The sequence below is a fragment of the Pipistrellus hanaki genome, assembly GCF_964339955.1.
Source record: "Pipistrellus hanaki genome assembly, chromosome: 5".
Classification (NCBI taxonomy): domain Eukaryota; kingdom Metazoa; phylum Chordata; class Mammalia; order Chiroptera; family Vespertilionidae; genus Pipistrellus; species Pipistrellus hanaki.
Window position 1 is genome coordinate 55,650,465 of NC_140507.1, and position 19,173 is coordinate 55,669,637.

Sequence of the window (19,173 nt, forward strand, 5' to 3'; positions counted from 1 at the left end):
ATTTTGGACATGTTGTGGTTTAATTATTTACAATTTTTGTTAGATAATATTTTAATATTTTATAATGACAATGCAATCCAAAACAAAATAAAAGAGTTAAAAAGTATAAAGGCTATGGAGGCTAGTCTAAATTGTGATGTGGCTGAGAACTGGGTGATTTAAGGCTGCTAGACCGATTTTTATAACTGTTGGAATAATTCCTTCCTGGACTAATTAGGCAATCTATCATAAAAACCCTGTTTCAATTTAATTTAGACACTCTGGGAATGCTTCACTTCATAGCCAGCAACACACTGAGAAGGAAATTCTTTTATGCTTTTGAGATGACACAATTAAATTGTAGCCACGGGCTTATTAAGAATGCTCCTCTCCCCTATGACACTTGATCAAAGAAGAAAATATGTGACTTTCAGGTAAGATGGCAAAATAGTGCATGTTTGTTTAACTCCTCTACATGCACTTTAGATGTAAGTAAATATCCCACAAGTAAATAAATAAAATAAAATCTAAACAAAAGAAAACAGAAAACAGAGAATCAATTATTTCTATATTAAAATTAGGAAACAACTATAATTTCATACGAACATGCTCAATTATGCCTGCCTCATACAAAACAATTAGGACCAAATTGAAAACCAACTCTGAGATATGGCACGAATCCTTAATTTTGAGTTTAGAGTAACATGCTAGAAATGGGAGAGTTCAGGAAGACCTCATGGATAGACAACTTTGAAGGTGTTTGGGCAAAGGGTGTGTCTCAGTCATGGGCAACATAGAGAATCTCTGCTTGGCATTTATTTCTTCCATGCAGAGCAGGTGCACTTCGGGTCGGGCAGAAGGAGAGCATCTACCACCACATCGTTGATATGTTTGCCTATCCTGCTGGAGTATGTGCTCGCTGCTTTTGGGAAATATTTCTCACCCAGCCCACTAGCAATGCCTGGTACAATCCAGCTCTACAATCTTTTTTCTGGCCTGGTCTCATAACACACATGTTCTCCTAAATCTCCATTCAGCTGGATAATTCATCGTCAGTCTGAATAATGCACTATCTGTATGCCAACTTCATCTTCCTCATGGTGACCATGATGCTTGGTATGAATTTCTTCCTATGGTTCTTCCAGGAACACGTCCTGTTGCAGTCCTACACAAACATCAAGGTCTTCTCAGAAGCAGCTTTCTTACTGTACTGACTTTTTATAGGATTGCCAAATAATGTTCCTTCCAAGAAGTCCTTGATGCTCCATTCTTTATGGCATCTCATGTGTTACCTCATAACACAGTCACTTCTATTTATGATGCTAATTTCTTAAGGTGAAAATCATGGTAGCTTTGTATTTATTTCCCCTATATTCCAAAGTACAGTTCTTGGCATAAAATAATTATTCTGTCAATGCTGATGCATCTATATTTTGTATATTTTTTTCAAATTTGAGAATCAAATAAACAGGAAGAGCCTTTCACTTCTGAAAGATATTTTCCCTGAACAGTGCAAATCTCAGCACAAGAAAGCGTATCTTTCAAGGTTCTGCAATTTGTCATCATGACGCAAATGAGTTCCTCAGTGCCCTTAGACTTGACAGGCTCTCACATAACTACAGCCTTTAACCTTGAGGTCTTATTACAGCTCAAGTGTCTTAAATGTTCTCTCTCAAATATCAATTATCTTACATAAATTGCTTCACCTTTTCTAAATATATTGCTTATATATCATTAAATCGTTTGGAAATGTTATAAACATAATTGTTTTGTTTTGCAATTTTTCTTGCTCAAATCATTTTTTACAGTTGTGTTTTACTTGATTCTCCCTTCTAATGTACTATTTCACCCCACAAAAGTATTTGTAAAGGATACGTAGTTTAAGAACATCGTTATTAGGGGAACAGCTGTGAACCTGTCACAGAGCATTAACATCTCATGTTCATCTGTGTACTCCTCCCCTACTTGACTCTTCTGCCTTTTGTTCAGATTCAAGATTTTGTGTTTTTCATTCCCCAGCTTTTTTTCTTAATTTTTTATTTGTAAATAATTTAAATTACATAAAAGTTGCAAGGATAGTGCAAAGAACATCACTTAAAAATGCACACACTCAGATATGTATATCTATATGTCTATATATGTCTACATATAATAATAAAAGCATAACATATTAATTAGACAGGACGTCCTTCTGAACAACTTTCTGGATGAAGCCAGGGCTGCAAGGGAACCCCAGGTCCCGGGTGTCAAAGGGAAGCCAGTGCCAGCAGCCAGAGGAAGGAAGGCCTACTCTTGCACTAATTTTGTGCTTTGGGTCTCTAATATATCAGAATTTTTTAGAGTAATTTGCAGATATTATTGCCTTTCTTTAGTTTGAAATGCTTCAACATGATTTTCTACAAATAAGATATTTTCATATACAACCACAGGACAGTTTCCAACTTCAGTAAAGTTAATGTTGACTATTATTTAATTTTCCATCCATATGCTCAAATCTTTATTTATGTTATTAATATATACATGCACACACACACGTGTGTGTGTGTGTGTCATATGTGTATGTGTGTGTATTTATATGACCGTAGTAAATAAAATAATATATAATACAAGGTTTTAACTACTTTTCTATAATTTTCCTACTAATTTAGTGATGCCAAAATTGTTTCATGTGTTTTTGAGATTCTGCATAATTGGGGGGGAAAGAGGGTGAGGGGATTTAATGGAAGGGACACAAGTCTGAGAGTCAAGAAAGTCAGTGGCAATCACTCAACTTCAAGAACTTCTTCAAAATCATTTGCTTTCTTGATTTTGAGTCTGCTCTGTGAAATGAGGCATACCATGTAAACTTTTTGGTCTTTGGTTTCCTCTTAAGAACTTCTTTTGTGAACCATAATTTTCTGGGTGCTCTCCTGGCATTGCATGTCCAGCAATCCTCTGACTTAATTCTTTCCCACATACGACAGATGAAGAAACAGGGTCAAAGAAGTCTGTTTGCATTCTAGAAGTCACATTGCCAAGAAATGTCAGGGCAAGCATCTGAACTCAGATTTGATCCAAAATAATTGTTTTTAACTGCATATCTGCTCTAAATCATCCTTGTCATTTTAACAACAAAATACTTCATCATCTGATCCCACCATGGCTATTAATCCCGACCCTAATTGTCTATACTGATTCTCTCACTGTTTCCTTCAGTCTTCTCACCTTCGTACAACTACAGAGCTCTTTCCTACCACAGTAAGTTTACTCATGATTTTCCTGTCCTCAGCTCTTTCTCTCCATCCACATCTCCATCTCATCTGCCTTCATGGCTCATCTCTTGCTCTCCTGAATCCCTTTCACATCTACAACCATCACCATCATTTTATTACTTAATTATAGTTTAAAATGTCTCCATTAAAAAAGTTTTCAGCCGGGACCGGTTTGGCTCAATGGATGGAGCGTCGGCTTGGGGACTGAGGGGTCCCGGGTTCGATTCCGGTCAGGGGCATGTACCTTGGTTGCGGGCAGATCCCCGGTAGGGGGTGTGCGGGAGGCAGCTGGCCGATGGCTCTCTCTCATCGATGTTTCTAGCTCTCTATCTCTCTCCCTTCCTCTCTGTACAAAATCAATAAAATATATTTTTAAAAAAGTTTTCATTATTTTCAGTGCATTGGGCATAATTTAACGGCAAAAATTATGCTTTATAACTTTTTTTTTTACCATACTTTAATGCTGACCATAAAATAAAAGCTTAATTACTACTGACTAAATTCCTTTTGTAAATTGATATGCAAATTATTTGAAAACTTGAAAACATGACACGAAAATATGTCAATATAATTTCTGAATTTCAGTTCTCCCTTCTCTTTATCCAATAAGATTTTATGCAATTGCTTGTTAGCTTTCAGTTCTCTTTCTAAAAGCATAGTTTTTACAGACTTTTAGGGTAAGCTTCTCTCAATAGTAATGACCAATATTGCCCATTAAATACCTATAATAGGCTAGACATTATTACAATTTAATTCCATAAAGCTTCAAAGAAATGAAAATTACTTCACTATTTTATATACTTCATTTAAAATCCCCAAACAGCTTATCAAGACAGCTAATACTTATAGATACAGCAGCCAAAAAACAATGATTTGTGCAAGTCTATTCCAGGAAAGACAGATGTTATTATTGAAAGCCAGTAAATTCTTATTTCAAAGTCTCTGATATTTTTATCCATGCCAAATTTCCTCATCTTGATATTATGCGATGTAAAAACTATATTAGACAATATAGAGCCAATAGGTGCATTTTAGTGTATATAACCCTATATAATAAAAGCCTAATAAACTTAGTGTCCAACTGGTCATTTGACCATTTGACCAGTTGCTATAATGCACACTGACCACCAGGAGACATAAGATCCAACTGGTAAGTTAGCTTGCTGCTGGAGTCTGGCTGATCAGGACTTGGCGAGATGGCTTGGACATGGCCTGGAGCCCTCCCATGGTCCCTTCCTGGCCCTGATTATGTATCAGTGGGGTCCCTCAGCCTAGCCTGCACCCTTTAGCACTCCAGGACTCCTCAAGGAGTGTCACAGAGCCGGTTTTGGCCCATTCCCCACAGGCCAGGCCAAGAGACCCTCACCAGTGCACTAATCCATGCGCCAGGCCTCTAGTATACATATAAAGTATAGAGAAAATCAGTATTTTACATTAAATGTTTTTATTCTTTTGCTATATTTTCTATATTATTTCTATTAAAGATTTTTAATATTTTTAAAATTGGTGGTAGGTAGGAAAGAATATAATATAAACAAATTCAAAGTCATACTCTCAGTAAAATGCACCAGAGCCAACAAACTGCAGATAGATTTAATTATTTCTTGGAAATTTTACAGTAATAACTCATCATGGATCATGCTTGTGAGATAGGGAATTAATTAAATTAACAAGCCAGGAAGCCACATATCCTGGAAACTAAAGAAGATCAAGTATCATCTTAGAAACCCTAACCTGTTTATGAGATACTGTTGTACTGACACATATGTTACTGATAAGGAATTTCAAAAAGGCAGTGTGGACAGTGGATATTGGAGTGTGACCAGGGAAAGGAGCCCTGATTCTAGACTTATTCTAACTGGAAAATAGAGAAAATCAATTTATGAAAGTACCAAAGCTTGTCAAATATGCCTTAGGAACACCTGATCTTATGGGTTTTAATAATAAGTTCAATGGGCAAGATTTTTCTATAAAACTTACTTTCCATATTCACCAGGGGGAAAAACTACTCTTTTCAGAAAATTGACTCATTATTAGGTTAGGATAATATCAGTTTCTTCTCCATTTGAAATAAATAAATTTAACTTGTGCTGTGGTCAGAACATCTGAACATAGTAAGCGATTCAGAAGGTTTGAGTAGGCACTTAAAATACATGGGAGTACTGAGACCAGATCCTGACCCCTGGTGGTCACCTGGAGTAGGTTCTATGGTCCCCCTCACACTAGAAATTCGACTCAAGTAAAGGATTGAGTAACAAAACAGTGGGGTTTTGAGTACATTTATCTTGTCTGTGAGCTGGAAAATGGTCTGGCTCCAAAGGAAAAAAGTCATATGTATCTACATCTCTTCCCTTTATGAGGAAGAATAGAAGCAGAGTCCTAAAAGTATATAGTTTTATCACTGAAGGAAGAGAAACAAAGGTTCTATGTTGATTTTGATGAAATGTTCTCTAACAGCATTTGTTATCCTTGTTTAAATCAGAAATGTACAGGATAGTTATACAATATTTATTCATAAAATATTTCTTAAATTGTGATGAATACATTTTCAAACCCAGACATTTTTGTTCTAATACTGATTATGATTTACTACAGAAAATTCTAAATTAAATGCCCTCCTTAAAAGGAGTCTCCACTGACAAAGGAATTCTTTAATGGTGCCAATTCTTTTTTTTTTAAAATATATTTTTATTGATTTTTTTTTTACAGAGAGGAAGGGAAAGAGATAGAGAGCTAGAAACATCGATGAGAGAGAAACACCAACCAGCTGCCTCTTGCACACCCCCTACCGGGGATGTGCCTGCAACCAAGGTACATGCCCCTGACCGGAATCGAACCTGGGACCTTTCAGTCCACAGACCACTGAGCCAAACCGGTTTCGGCGGTGCCAATTCTTAATCTTCTCTGATGGATGGCTCTCTTCAGTTACTCACATACATCCCTTTCATCTACACGATTTCATAAAAATCCAGCTACATGTAACTATCAGACTTTGGGTTTCAATTATGTTGAGACATATTTGGTTCATGACATTAGGGCTAAAACCTGATGGTTTCATGATGTTGTTACTCTGTTTGGGAGTAAATGAGCATAAAAGATAATGTTCTCCTCAGCCAAACACAGATGAAGATAGAAATCTGCTTGCCAGATATAATAGTTATGAATATAGTCAAATTGCCTTTGCTCATAAAATAAACCATTTGATTATGAAGTCTCCTGTTTAGGGGACTTTCTGAGAGGTTGTTTATAGATTCCCTGTGCTTTCCTTTTATTTATAGTTAAGCTTGCTGCCTCCCTCAGTTCCTTATTTTACCTCGACAATTTATGTAATTCAATTTTATCCCATTTCTAGTTTAAAAATCCTTGGAAATTCAGATTTATACTAGAGTATGATAGATTCGAATCTACTAACATTGACTCTATAATACACCTAACCTCAAGAAAAATACTAGAATAGTTTTATACTAAGTCAAATTCAGAACCAGATTTCTCAACTCTATTCAAAGTGAATGGGCTCCTCCTGATTTGTGTTTTCAAAAAATATTTTTTATTGATTTCAGAGAGGAAGGGAGAGGGAGAGAGAGATAGAACATCAATGATGAGAGAAAGTAATTGACCGGCTGCCTCATACTGGAGGATCAAGCCTACAACCCAGGCATGTGCCCTGACTGGGAAATGAACTGTGACCTTCTGGTTTATGGGTCAACACTTAACCATTGAGCCATACCATTTTGATTTTAAAAGAAGAATCTAGAATGAAGACAAGACCACAATTTTGTCAGTGGTCACAGCTTTTTATAAGTGCCATTTGATTTTAAAATCAGATGGACATTTGCTGTGTTAGTATCCATCTAATAACCACATACTAGATTAATATTTTGAGGAAAGACGTTCCTAGAGATAAATAGCTCAAATCTTTTAGAAACAAATTTCTCCGAAGAAATTCTTAGTTTTCCTTTAATATTCTCATCACAATAAAGATGTGGTCTGCCAGAAAAGAACTTCATTGGTGGGAAAATAGTCCTACTTAATAACACAAATATTTTCTAAACATATTTTTAGTCCCCTATTTTTCATTTTGAGGATGGAGAATGAGGAAACCAGAAAGACAGACCAACTTTCTCCAGATTGCTTAGTTTCTTCATAATAAAATCAGGAGTACATATGCTGCAAAGAGCTGACTTTTTGCATACTAATAAATTTATTACAATAGAAGATGATAACTGTAATGCTTCCAGCAACCCCAATACTCTAATCCAATATCTATAATACCCAATTTTTAGCAATAACATCTGATACATGAAATAAAATATGAGAAATTTGAGCAAAATGATATAAATCTTGCCTAATTAAGTCTGGAAAGTTGTTCCTGCTCCTCCTTAGAGAATATTTTTCTAAAAATGATTTGAATATTCATGTCTGTTCAGTAAGTGTCTGTTACCTGCATACATCTCAACAAACATTGAAAAGTATTTATTCAATTGTTCTGATTTTTAGTATTTCTTGTTAACAAAAAAAAATGTCATTACAAAATATTCTGTTTATGAAATGTTACAGCTTCCAAAACTACAGCATTTTGTACATTAGCCATATTTTTGGTGGATGTTTATTAATTTTACTGTTCTAAGTAAAAATGTCTCCAAATCATAATGTAAGATGATTCACTTATTACCTTAATCATTGGGCATTGATTATTGTATACTTTAGTTTAATATAATTGTCCTTTCTTGTCTCAAAATGAATCTGCTTTATTAGAACTTTATTGATGTATTATGTGTAATTTGTTACTAACCAGTATTTGTCATAATCCAGTTAAAATTGGAGCAATGCATTCAATCTTTGAAGCATAACGATGAATATAGAGCTATGTTTCCTACTTATTTCAAAGGACTCCCTCTCTTTATACTTAGTATTGCAGTTGATATACAGTATTATATTAGTTTAGGACCGTGGTCGGCAAAGTGCGGCTCATGAGCCATGTGTGGCTCTTTGGCCCCTTGAGTGTGGCTCTTCCACAAAATACCATGGCCTGGCAAATCTATTTTGAAGAAGTGGCATTAGAAAAAGTTTAAGTTTAAAATATTTTGTTCTCAAAAGAAATTTCAATCATTGTACTGTTGATATTTGGCTCTGTTGACTAATGAGTTTGCCTACCACTGGTTTAGGATATAAAAGGATACCATTTCTTAGAGTAAATATGTGATTAAAATAAATATCACTGAACTTTAAATTATTAAAGTTAATTTTTTCTAAAAAAAAAAAAAAAAAGAGAGAGAGAGACATGCATAAAATACTACATTTTACAAGAAAATAGGGGAGGTAGATAGTGTATAAATATAGTTGAAACTCTAAAATGTGGTAAGTGATAAACATTTAATACAAACTAAATAACACGAGGGCAAAAGGACTGAGAAACTAAATTTTTTTTCATTTGGAAAATAAATGGCAATGTTAGAATGAGCAATCAAGTTCTAAGGAGAATTGTATTTGGTTTAAAGTGCTGTTGCACTAAAAGTTTCAATATAAAGTCCAGTAGAATTGTTCTTTGAACACTTGGAATTAAGTTATAAAACTCAGGTTAGAACTAGAGGTTAAAAATAAAGCTTGAAACTATAAAAAGAAAAATGGATATGATAGCAGATGTGGTTTCCAATGAGGATATATACACACACACTGAGTGGCCAGGGGGGGTGGACATGGGCCATGAGCTATTGGCCGGCCTGCCTGCTGGTCTAACTCCTGGTCGTGGTGACAATTTGCATATTAGCCTTTTATTATATAGGATATACACTGAATGGCCAGATTATAATGTGTTCAGAGATCATAATAATCTGGCCACTCAGTGTATATACTATTGGGAAGAAACCAACTTATACAGACAAACCTGACTATAGGGAAATTGAGTCTCATTCTATGCCAAGAAAGAAAAGAACAATGGATTTTAAATAACCTCCGGCAGCCTTTGCCATATTTTAAAATGACAAAGCAAGCATTTAGTTGAAATGGTTTCTGCATTCACTGGTTAGTTTTGGGATATTTGTCAGAGGCGTATAATTTGCTGTGCTTCAGTTTCTGGACATATGATTTCTGATTAAAAAAAAAAAACAAAAAACACAAAACTGAGACACTGTATCTTAAGGCCTGATGTACTACCATCGGTAAATGGTGATAAGAATATAAGGGACAAAAAGGAACATATGTCTACTGTTTGAAAATTGAACCTAAGTGAAACCATAACCCATGGCAATTTCATGTTCTCTGAGGTCACCATGGCAATGGAAATAAATCAGCTTTTCATGGGACAAAATGTGTACTATGAAAATATAATTTATATAGAGAATAATTTGTTTTTCATTTTCATGCTCACTTTTACAAAATGAATGCCATCCTGATTTTAACCCGTTTTCTGAAGTGTTGGTACTATTGTCAGTGAATGATGTTGCAATTGTATGCAATAAGTAGTGTGTCAGTCATTTTACTGTTTACACTTAGGTTTGGTGAAAATACATACAAAAGATCACCATCCTTTTTTACTTGGATACATTTATATAGAGAAGCAAAATAAATTGATACATGAAAGAAAAATATGAATCCATTTAGGTCAAAATTTTCTAGCTAATTCAATGGCAATGGAACTTGAACCTTGAATGTCACAGAAAATGGCCTTGGTTTTCTATTTTCAAGTGAAGTTTCATATAAAAGCTCTGATAGTTTGTAACTTTGCTTTTTTGCTACTCTCTAAACTCTGTCTGAGACTATACATTATTCTAAATCAGTTTTGCATATTTAGTATCCACTCAACCCAGCAACTACCTGACATTTATTGAGAACCTGATAAGTATAATATATATATTAGAAATAGGTACTTTATGGGCTACAAATAAGTACAAAACAAAATAAGATTCCTATTTGGAAGAAACAGACTACCAAGAAGTCTAAACCACAAAAAAGCTAATTGAAAATAAATTACAGCCCTGGCTAGTGTTGCTCTATGATTAAAGTGTTGGCTTATGCACAGAAGGGTCACAGGTTAGATTCCTGGTCAAGGACACATACCTGCATTACAGGTTCATTCCCCAGCTCCCTTTTGGGGACAGTGCAGGACGTAACCAATCTCTCTCTTTCTCTCTCTCTGAAAAAGTAGAAAATATTCATCAGATGTTGTTTTCAGAAAGAAAAGACCACTGAAATGTGTAATAAAAGAAAAAGATGCAGACTTTAGATTGTTGATGTCACCCTTGCTAATGGCATGTAAAGTGCAGTTTTGTTATGTTACTTATTAAATAATTCAGTTTGATCACTACCATGTATAACCATTTAGCTAAATGCTGTGTAACAATGAATAAGACATTGTTCCTGATCCCAAGAAGCTTATAGCCTAGCAAGGTGACAAACAACAAGTTACATCCATCACCATAATAGTTTCAGGAATCTTTTTCTTATGATGAGGTCTTTTAAGATTTACTCCTTTAGCAACTTTCAACCATATGATACAGTATTATCTACACTAACAAAAGAGAAACAGGCAAATTGACTATCACTCCACTATGCCCACCAGCCAATCAGGAGTGAGTCTGCAAATTAACCCAACAAAGATGGCAGCGGCTAGCCATGGAACTAGAGTGAGCAGGAGGCTTGGGTTGCCCCCAGTGATGGAGGAAGCCAAGCTTCCCGCCTACCCTGGCTGCTGCTAAAGGAGGGTCTGGGAGCCTAGGTCCCTGTGGGGCGTAGCCAGCCTGAAAACAGCCCTCAACACCTCACCTAGGCTGACCAGGCCCCCCAGCACGGACCCCCACTATTAAGGGGGTGTGGCCAGCCTGAAAATAGCCCTCAGCCACTCGCCCAGGCTTTCTAGGCACTCCAGTAGGAACCCTCACCCTGAAGGGGCTGTGGCCAGTTTGAAAACAGCCCTCAGCCCCTCACCCAGGCTGGCCACACCCCTTCCCCCCACCCCCAGTGCAGACCTCCCCATGAAGGTGTGATCAGCCTGCAAATCACCACAGGCCCCTCACCCAGGCTGCCCCATACCCCAAGGGAACCCTCACCCTGATCCTGGACACCTTTCAGGGCAAACCAGCCAGCCCCCACCTGAGCACCAGGCCTCTATCTATACTAATAAAAGGGTAATATGCTAATTAGACTGGAGACCTTCCAGGAGACCTTACAGACATTCTTCTGGACAAAGCCATGGTGGCGAGGCTGAGGTAGAGGCTGAGGGAGGGCAGTTGTGGGTGATCAGGCTAGGATGGGATATTATTGGGTTATTAATTGAGTTGGTATCAATATCAGCTATTAATTAATATTAATTAATTGATTGACATTAGAAGCAGAAAAATTACAAAAAGAATAATTTTAAAAACACTGTTCTTACCTGGCCAGTGTGGCTTGGTGGTTGAGTGTTGATCTATGAACCAGGAGGTCATGGTTTGATTCCCAGTCTGGGCACATGCTAGGGTTATGGGTTTGATCACCTATAGGGGTCATGCAGGAGGTAGCTGATCAATGATTTCTCTTTGTCAAACAATCATTGACATTTCTTTCTCTCTCTCCCTACTTCTTCCCTCCTCTCTAAAATCAATAAAAATACATTATATAAAATAGCATAAAAAATACTATTCTTAAACAAGATTTGTCAAAATTTATAGTAGCCTATTTGTTAAGATGGAAAATGGAAAACTTTTTGGAAAGTTTCCATATGTTTAGCCCATTGCTAAGTCTGATGGAGTAAAATGTTAGACTAGATCTATCTTGCTTGTGACTAATCAAGGTCCATAAATATTTTAATTTACTTATCTATCCTTGTGTCTTCTTGATGGATAACTTGCCATTACTTGGCTGTTGTGAATGGAAAAGTACAAGAACCAATGACCAAATTCAAAACTACCCTTCTTTTGGATCCCAGCAACTAGTCTATTTTATATCCAAAACTAGAGGCCTGGTGCATGAATTTGTACACAGGTGAGGTCCCTCAGGGTGGCCTGCAAGGATTGAACTCCAGCTAGCAGCCCCAGCTTGCACCCACAGCCTCGCAGCTCCGCAGCCCCACCTGGCACCCCGTTGTGGCATGGCACCACCCCCTCGCCTGCTCCACCATCCTGCCTGTGAGGCAATCAGTCAGGCCTGGTCACCATCTGTGGGATGATTGGGTTTCCACTCACACCTGTGTGGCCTGGAGCCTCCCGCTCACCTGCTCCACCATCCCGCCATGGTCCCACTCTCGTTGGGCCCATTGGGGCTGGCAGTGCCTCCATTGCCTTCTGCTGCCTGCACCCCATTGCCGATGCCCACTATATTCCATGCTGCCCTCTAGTGGTAAGCACACGTCATAGTGAGCAGTCGAACTTCCAGTAGAACGACCACTGGAGGGGACAATTTGCATATTAGGCTTTTATTAAATAGGATAGGACCAAACTTAAGCTTCTCCACTTCTATACTGGATATACATGTCTCAGAAAATGTATTTTCCTCTTCTTTCACTAAAATTTGTTTAATCAATCAGTCTGATGCATTCTTTTTTCTTACCTATTTATGTTTACTTTATGGATCCTTCTTTTCTACTAAATTTTAAACAGAAGCCTAAATTTAACTAATTTCCAACATTACTTAATTAATTTCCAGCTGACCTTTCCATTTAGCAGATAAATTTAGTCTCCTCAGTATAAAACATGCAGTTATGCTAATTCAATGTTCTTCTGAATTAGGCCAGTTCCATCTTCAATGAAATTTGATGGTAAGACTATTTTGTGTCTAGGAGTATCACTGTGGTCTCCACACACATACTGTATATTAATGTTTGAACTCAGTAGCAAAGTTTGATATTTAGTTTGCCAGCTTTATTGCTTAAACTGAATTGAAGAACTGGAATAAGCTCTTGGGAAATTGGCTGTGAATTTTAATTTCTAACTTTCACCAAATCAGTATTTCCTTGGAAGTTTTTAATAAGCTTACTTGAAAAATTGCCCAACCTGATTTCCCTCTCTCTCTCTCTCTCTCTCATTAAGGATCAGTAGCCCTCTTCTCACCAGATGATTATTATATTGTCAAGGAATAAAAACTAAAAAAAAAAGGTCTTATTGTTGATTATATAACTGTACTAGACTTAAGAGAGCAATTCACTTCAAGATTAATAATTTTATTAGAGAGTAGGTCTCATTAGAATTTTCTCAAGATTGTATTCAGAAATATAAATACGTCAAGAAAAAGTGGAATTAATTAGTATATGCTTTCCAGAAGTTAGGATAAAATTTATTTATTCATTCAACATTATATTATGGGCCAGGCATTCGCCCCTCCTCCTCTCCCCAATGACTTATTATATACCTAGCTGTTTGGGTCTGAAGTGTATGTTGCCACTATTTTTCTTCCCAATCATTCACTTGAAACTTTTAAGTTCTGAAATCCAGAATACGAGGGGAAAAATAAAATGGGTAAAGGTAATTTTGATCTCACCACATTGGTAGACTTTTCACCTTTCTAATTGCATTAACCTAGGATATCTCTTTCTTCTTACCATATCCTTAACTCATTTAAAAGTGCTGAACTTGAAATTTGAATTTGAAAGTGCTGAACTTCATTTGCAAAGTTTCAGTCCTTGATTTGAGCCTCTCCTAAAACCAGGCTGCCATCTACTTAGAAAGATTCCATTTTAAAGGGCATCACTCTGGTTTTGAACCTAATTATGTGCTTTCATGTGATGAAATCATCAGGAAATTCTATATCATCAGGAAATAATATTCAGTAACAGTAAACATTGTCGAACATGCTTTTGAAACGTCATCTCCTACCACCCTTTTGTTGTCGCTTGTGGGCATTCCCAAGATTCATGGATATACCTGTCATTACTAAAAATTCACAACATAACATCTGACTCAAAAGTTCTTAGATTTGAGGCAGCTTCAATCTAAGAAAACCAGAATGAGTAGCAGCTGTAGCAGGCTACTGTTGAATGCTAACACCTCAAATACAATGAGGTGTCAGCATTCAATAGATAAGACTGACTTTATTGCTTACTGCAAGAAATAACACCAGCCCTACAGAGCATTGCCAGTGTCTTGGGATGAGAAAAGTCTATTAGTTTTAGGGTAACAGTGTCCCACAAGCTGAGAGGCTTAAACAATAGAAATGGATTATCTTGCAGTTCTGGAGACTAGATTCTGAGATCAAGGTGTCAGCAGGGTTAGTTCCTTCTGGAAGCTGTAAAGAACAATCTGCTGCCTTCCTCCCCTAGTTTCTGCTGGTTTGCTGGCGCTATGGGAGGAAGCATACCCATGTTGGACTAGAGCCCACCTGAATGAACTCATTCAAACTGATTGCCTCTGGGAAGTTCCTATCTCCAACTGTAGTTAAATTATGAGGCCCCAGGCATTCAAAATTCAAGGTATGAATTGGGGGTGGGGTGGTAGGGAGACACAGTTCATTCCATAACACAAAGTAAGGTAAAAATTTATCGATAATTTGGAAGTTTCACTTAAGGCTAGGGTTCAATGTAGGAGATTAGATTGGTGTTGGGTAGGGTCATACATCAGTCTAGGATTGGAAGAAAGATCAAGGCATGCATATTGAGGTGTAATATTGACACTCTCCATTGAAGAGGTGATGGGTCCTAAAGGAAGTTCTTGTCAAGTACAATCAAGCAGCTTGGTTGGACAGAGCCTCCAGGGAAAATATACTGCTGATAAAGGCAGTGAAATAGCAAAGTCACGTTATTGTAGGTGTTTGTGGGGCAGTAGTTTCAGTCCTCAGTTTCCAGGAGTGAAACTGAGGACTTGGTTCTCACTCTGAAGACTCAGCTTTTAGGGAAACAACCACCTCCCCAAAAAGAAAATTTATCTATTTGTTTATTTTTTACTATTTTGCTTGGGCAAATGCTTACATAAGCAGTAGATAAGATTGAAAATAACGAATTTAATGGTAGAACCAGATTATGTCCATTTTGCTCCCTAAGGATTAATGTGAAATCCATTTCCATTAGAGTACGGACAATACATTTTTTTTTAATAGCTTTTAGAGTTTCTACAGATTATTTTTTCTGAACCATTAATAGAGGATTCCAGCTGTGTTTGTTAACCCTATTAACCAAAAACCTTGAATTGCCATATGCTAAACTCTATGGCATATTGCTTTCATGTGTCTCTTTTCTCTGCTCAAATGATTAATAGAAATGAAAAAAATGTGAATTTTCAGTGCTGGACTTAAATCAGCACTTTCCAAACTATGTTTCACTGCTATAGTCAGTTTGAATATTTTTTTTTTCAAAAATCTTTAGTGACTCTTCACAGTTGGGAGTTCTGTTCTGTGGAACACTAGCATCATTAGAGATATTAACAAGTAGTTGGTAAAATGTTCTCAAAGTTCAAATAAATTTAGAAGAAATTAGGTCAAGCAAACTGAGACAAATTTCTTGTCTGCAAGATATCTCAGACATTTTAATATGCTACTGTTATGATATTATCTTTTGTATTTATTGGTTATTATTAATATTTATTATAGCATACTATTATTATTTAGGATATATTATTGTGAATTTTAAAAGCAGATATAGTATATAATCTCCATTACTTTTCCTTCCCTCCCCACTTTTTAAAATAGAACATCTTATATTGGTTGAGATTTAAGAGAATGAACATGGTAGCTTAGTTTAATATGCTCTCAACCACTACTTTTCTACCCTGTTTTGAACTGAAATATGTAACCACTTATATTCCCAATACATCCATTAATTCAATTCAAATCTTAGATTAAAAATTCAATTAACCAGTGTTCTTCTGAAAGGGCACAAAGCACATCTCTTTAATACCAAATGGATTAATTCTGTACAGATTTCTTTTATCAGTCAGTCAGATGCATCTTTTCAAATGTCCACTAATGAAATATTCATTACTTATTATCTGACTGTGCTCGAGACTCAAGTTTTGTAAGAACTTCTGGTCTTCTGAGACATTTTCTCTTGTTGGAAAATATAATTAAAAACAAAATCTTCTCTCAATCCAGAAAACTTTTGCATAATAAAGGTAAAAGAGAAGAAAAACAACCTTATTCATGAATAAACATTAAACTAGAATATGACACATATCACAGACAATCAATGAAAGGACTACAAAGATAGAAAGAAATGTCACCCTTTTACACAGCAGAGCAGATGCAACCCGTTGCATACATACTCTCAAACAATAACTAGTCTTCGAGAAAGAGGATTTGATAGCACCATTTGTCTCACATAGTCTATCTTAAATTCACATGGTAACTGTGGTGACCATCTGTGTCAGCTAATTGGCTTTAGCCAAGAAAAAATGTGGTTATGACAGGAAGTAGTTGTGCAACTGGGAACAATGAACCTGCTGAAGTGAGGCTCCTTCCCTCCCACAGAAATGAGGAAAGGAGGGCATGAGGGGGGCTCCCTCTGCCTTGATTACATTTTAAAGAGAAGTTTTCTAGATCCCTAAGAAAGAGGTTTCTGGGTCATAGAGCTGACAAGAGGCTTTTTATCTTTAAAAAGTTTTATATACAAAAGTACAATATGATGGCTATAGTTAACACTGCTGTGTGATACGTAAGAAAGTTGTTGAGAAAGTAGACCTTCTGTTCTTCTTTCTTTTGTATCTATATGAGATGATGGAAATTAACCAAACCTAATGTGGTAATCATTTCACAATATATGTAAGTCTAACCATCATGCTGTACACCATAAACTTACACAGTGATGATGCCAATTATTTGTCAATAAAACTAATATTTATATTCATCTCAAAGGGACAGAGAAAGAGCTCATAATTACAGGTTTTCTAAAGGAAATGCTTTGAGAGAGGGGGGGGGAGTCCCTTCCTATATTTTCAAAAGAGAATTAAGCCTCTTATTGTAAATTTGTATTTGCCTTTATACTCTCAGTGGATGACCTCTGTAGTCATTTAGATGTATATATGGTCTTTTTTCTTGGTTTTTGTTGGTGTTATATAAAGAATATGGCTGCACACAATTTACAATAGTTAACATTTGGAAACAACCTAAATGCCCATCAACAGACGAGTAGATTAGAAAACTGTGGTACATCTACACAATAGAATTTTACGCTGCTGTAAAAAAGGAGTTCTTATCATTAGCAACAGCATGGATGAAACTAGAGAGCATTATGCTAAGTGAAATAAGCCAGTCAGAGAAAGATAAATATCACATGATCTCACTAACTTGTGGAATATAATGAACAACATAAACTGATGAACAAGAATAGAATCAGAGACACAGAAGCACCGAACAGACTGTACAACCAATGAGGGAAGAAAGGGGTGGGGGGTGAGGGGATAAGAGATCAACCAAAGGACTTCTATGCATGCATATGAGCAAAACCAATGGACACAGATAGTAGGCGGGGAGGACTTGTGCTTGAAGGAGGGGGTGGTGGGGGAGAGGTCAATAGGGGGAAAAGGAGACTCATGTAATACTTTAAACAATAAAGATTTTTAAAAAGAATATGGCTTCACAATCTTCTGAAGTATTTTTAAATTTAGAAAGCAGTTTTTGATAATGGAAACACAATCATGACCTCAGTTTGTCTTTTTAAGTACATTTTAAAGCACTTAAATGCTGATTATTTTAAATGACTTTCCTATTACTACTCAGAAACAGGTATTAAAACATCTTTTTAAAACTTAGGGTTAAAAATAAAAATACAGAATACAATGATATAAGTGGAATGGAGATCATAAACTATTGGTGATAGCATGATGCCCTGGAAAGAGAGTGAGAGATTTGGGAGTCGCTTCAATGCCAAAAGAGAAACTCTGGATTTACATTTGAAAGTCATTTGATAGTAAAAGGGAACCCATGCTTTTTGGGATTGTTTGAGAGGGAACAGGACTTAATCTAGTGGGAAGAGCATAGACTTTAGAACGTAGTGAATCTGAGTTTTAATTCCACATTTACCCTTCCTGGCTCCTGCATGCTTTGGGAAGCCTGGATCCTGCAGAGAGTTATCTCAGGAAGACAAAGATACCTATCTCCCAGGATGATTGTGAGAACCCAATGAGGTGTTTGAATGAACAAAGGGTCTGACAGCCTGACTCAGAGTAAGTCCTCAGTGAAGGCTATTCCTTTCATTCTTTTTAAGAATTCTAATTAGTGGCAAAAGCAGGACTAGACTTTGGATCTCATTATGCCTGCGCTCCAACGTCCTTCATCTAGTCTAGTCCAAGCTATTATACTGTTGTTAATGTAGTATAACATATTATACTGTAACATAAAAGGAGTTATAAAATTTAATCAATTTGCCTACACAAAGGTTTTACTTACTTTACTTACTTTTTAATTTAACTTAGTTTTCACTGACAAAATTAGCAGCCTATTCAGATACATATTTCCACCAAATTTTTTTTTATATTTTATTGATTTTTTTACAGAGAGGAAGGGAGAGGGATAGAGAGGATGTGCCCGCAGCCAAGGTACATGCCCTTGACCAGAATTGAACCTGGGATCCTTCAGTCCACAAGCTGACGCTCTATCCACTGAGCCAAACCGTTTTCGGCTCCACCAAATTTTTGACAGGTTCTTTCCCCACTGCTGTTTAATAGTTTAATCTGAAATGTTTTCTAGTCTTCCGTTCTAGAAACGTTAAAGCGTTATATAATGAATAAAATGAACTAACAAGTAAAATAGAGACAGGCTCCTAGGTAGAGAATGGGCTGACAGCTGTGGAGTGGGGAGTTGTAAGGCAAGGTAGGGAGCATGAAAGGATTGAGCAAAGAAGGGTCCAAAAAAAGAGAAAAAAAACTCAGGTACACCGACAACAGTATGGTGATTGCTAGGAGGAGGTGGACTGAATGAGGTGGAGAAGGGCATAAGGGGGTAAATGGTGATGGACAGAGACTTGACTTGGATGGGTGAACACACAATACAGTGTACAAAAGAGGTGCTGTGGAATTGTGTACCTGAAACCTGTATAGTTTTGTTGAAC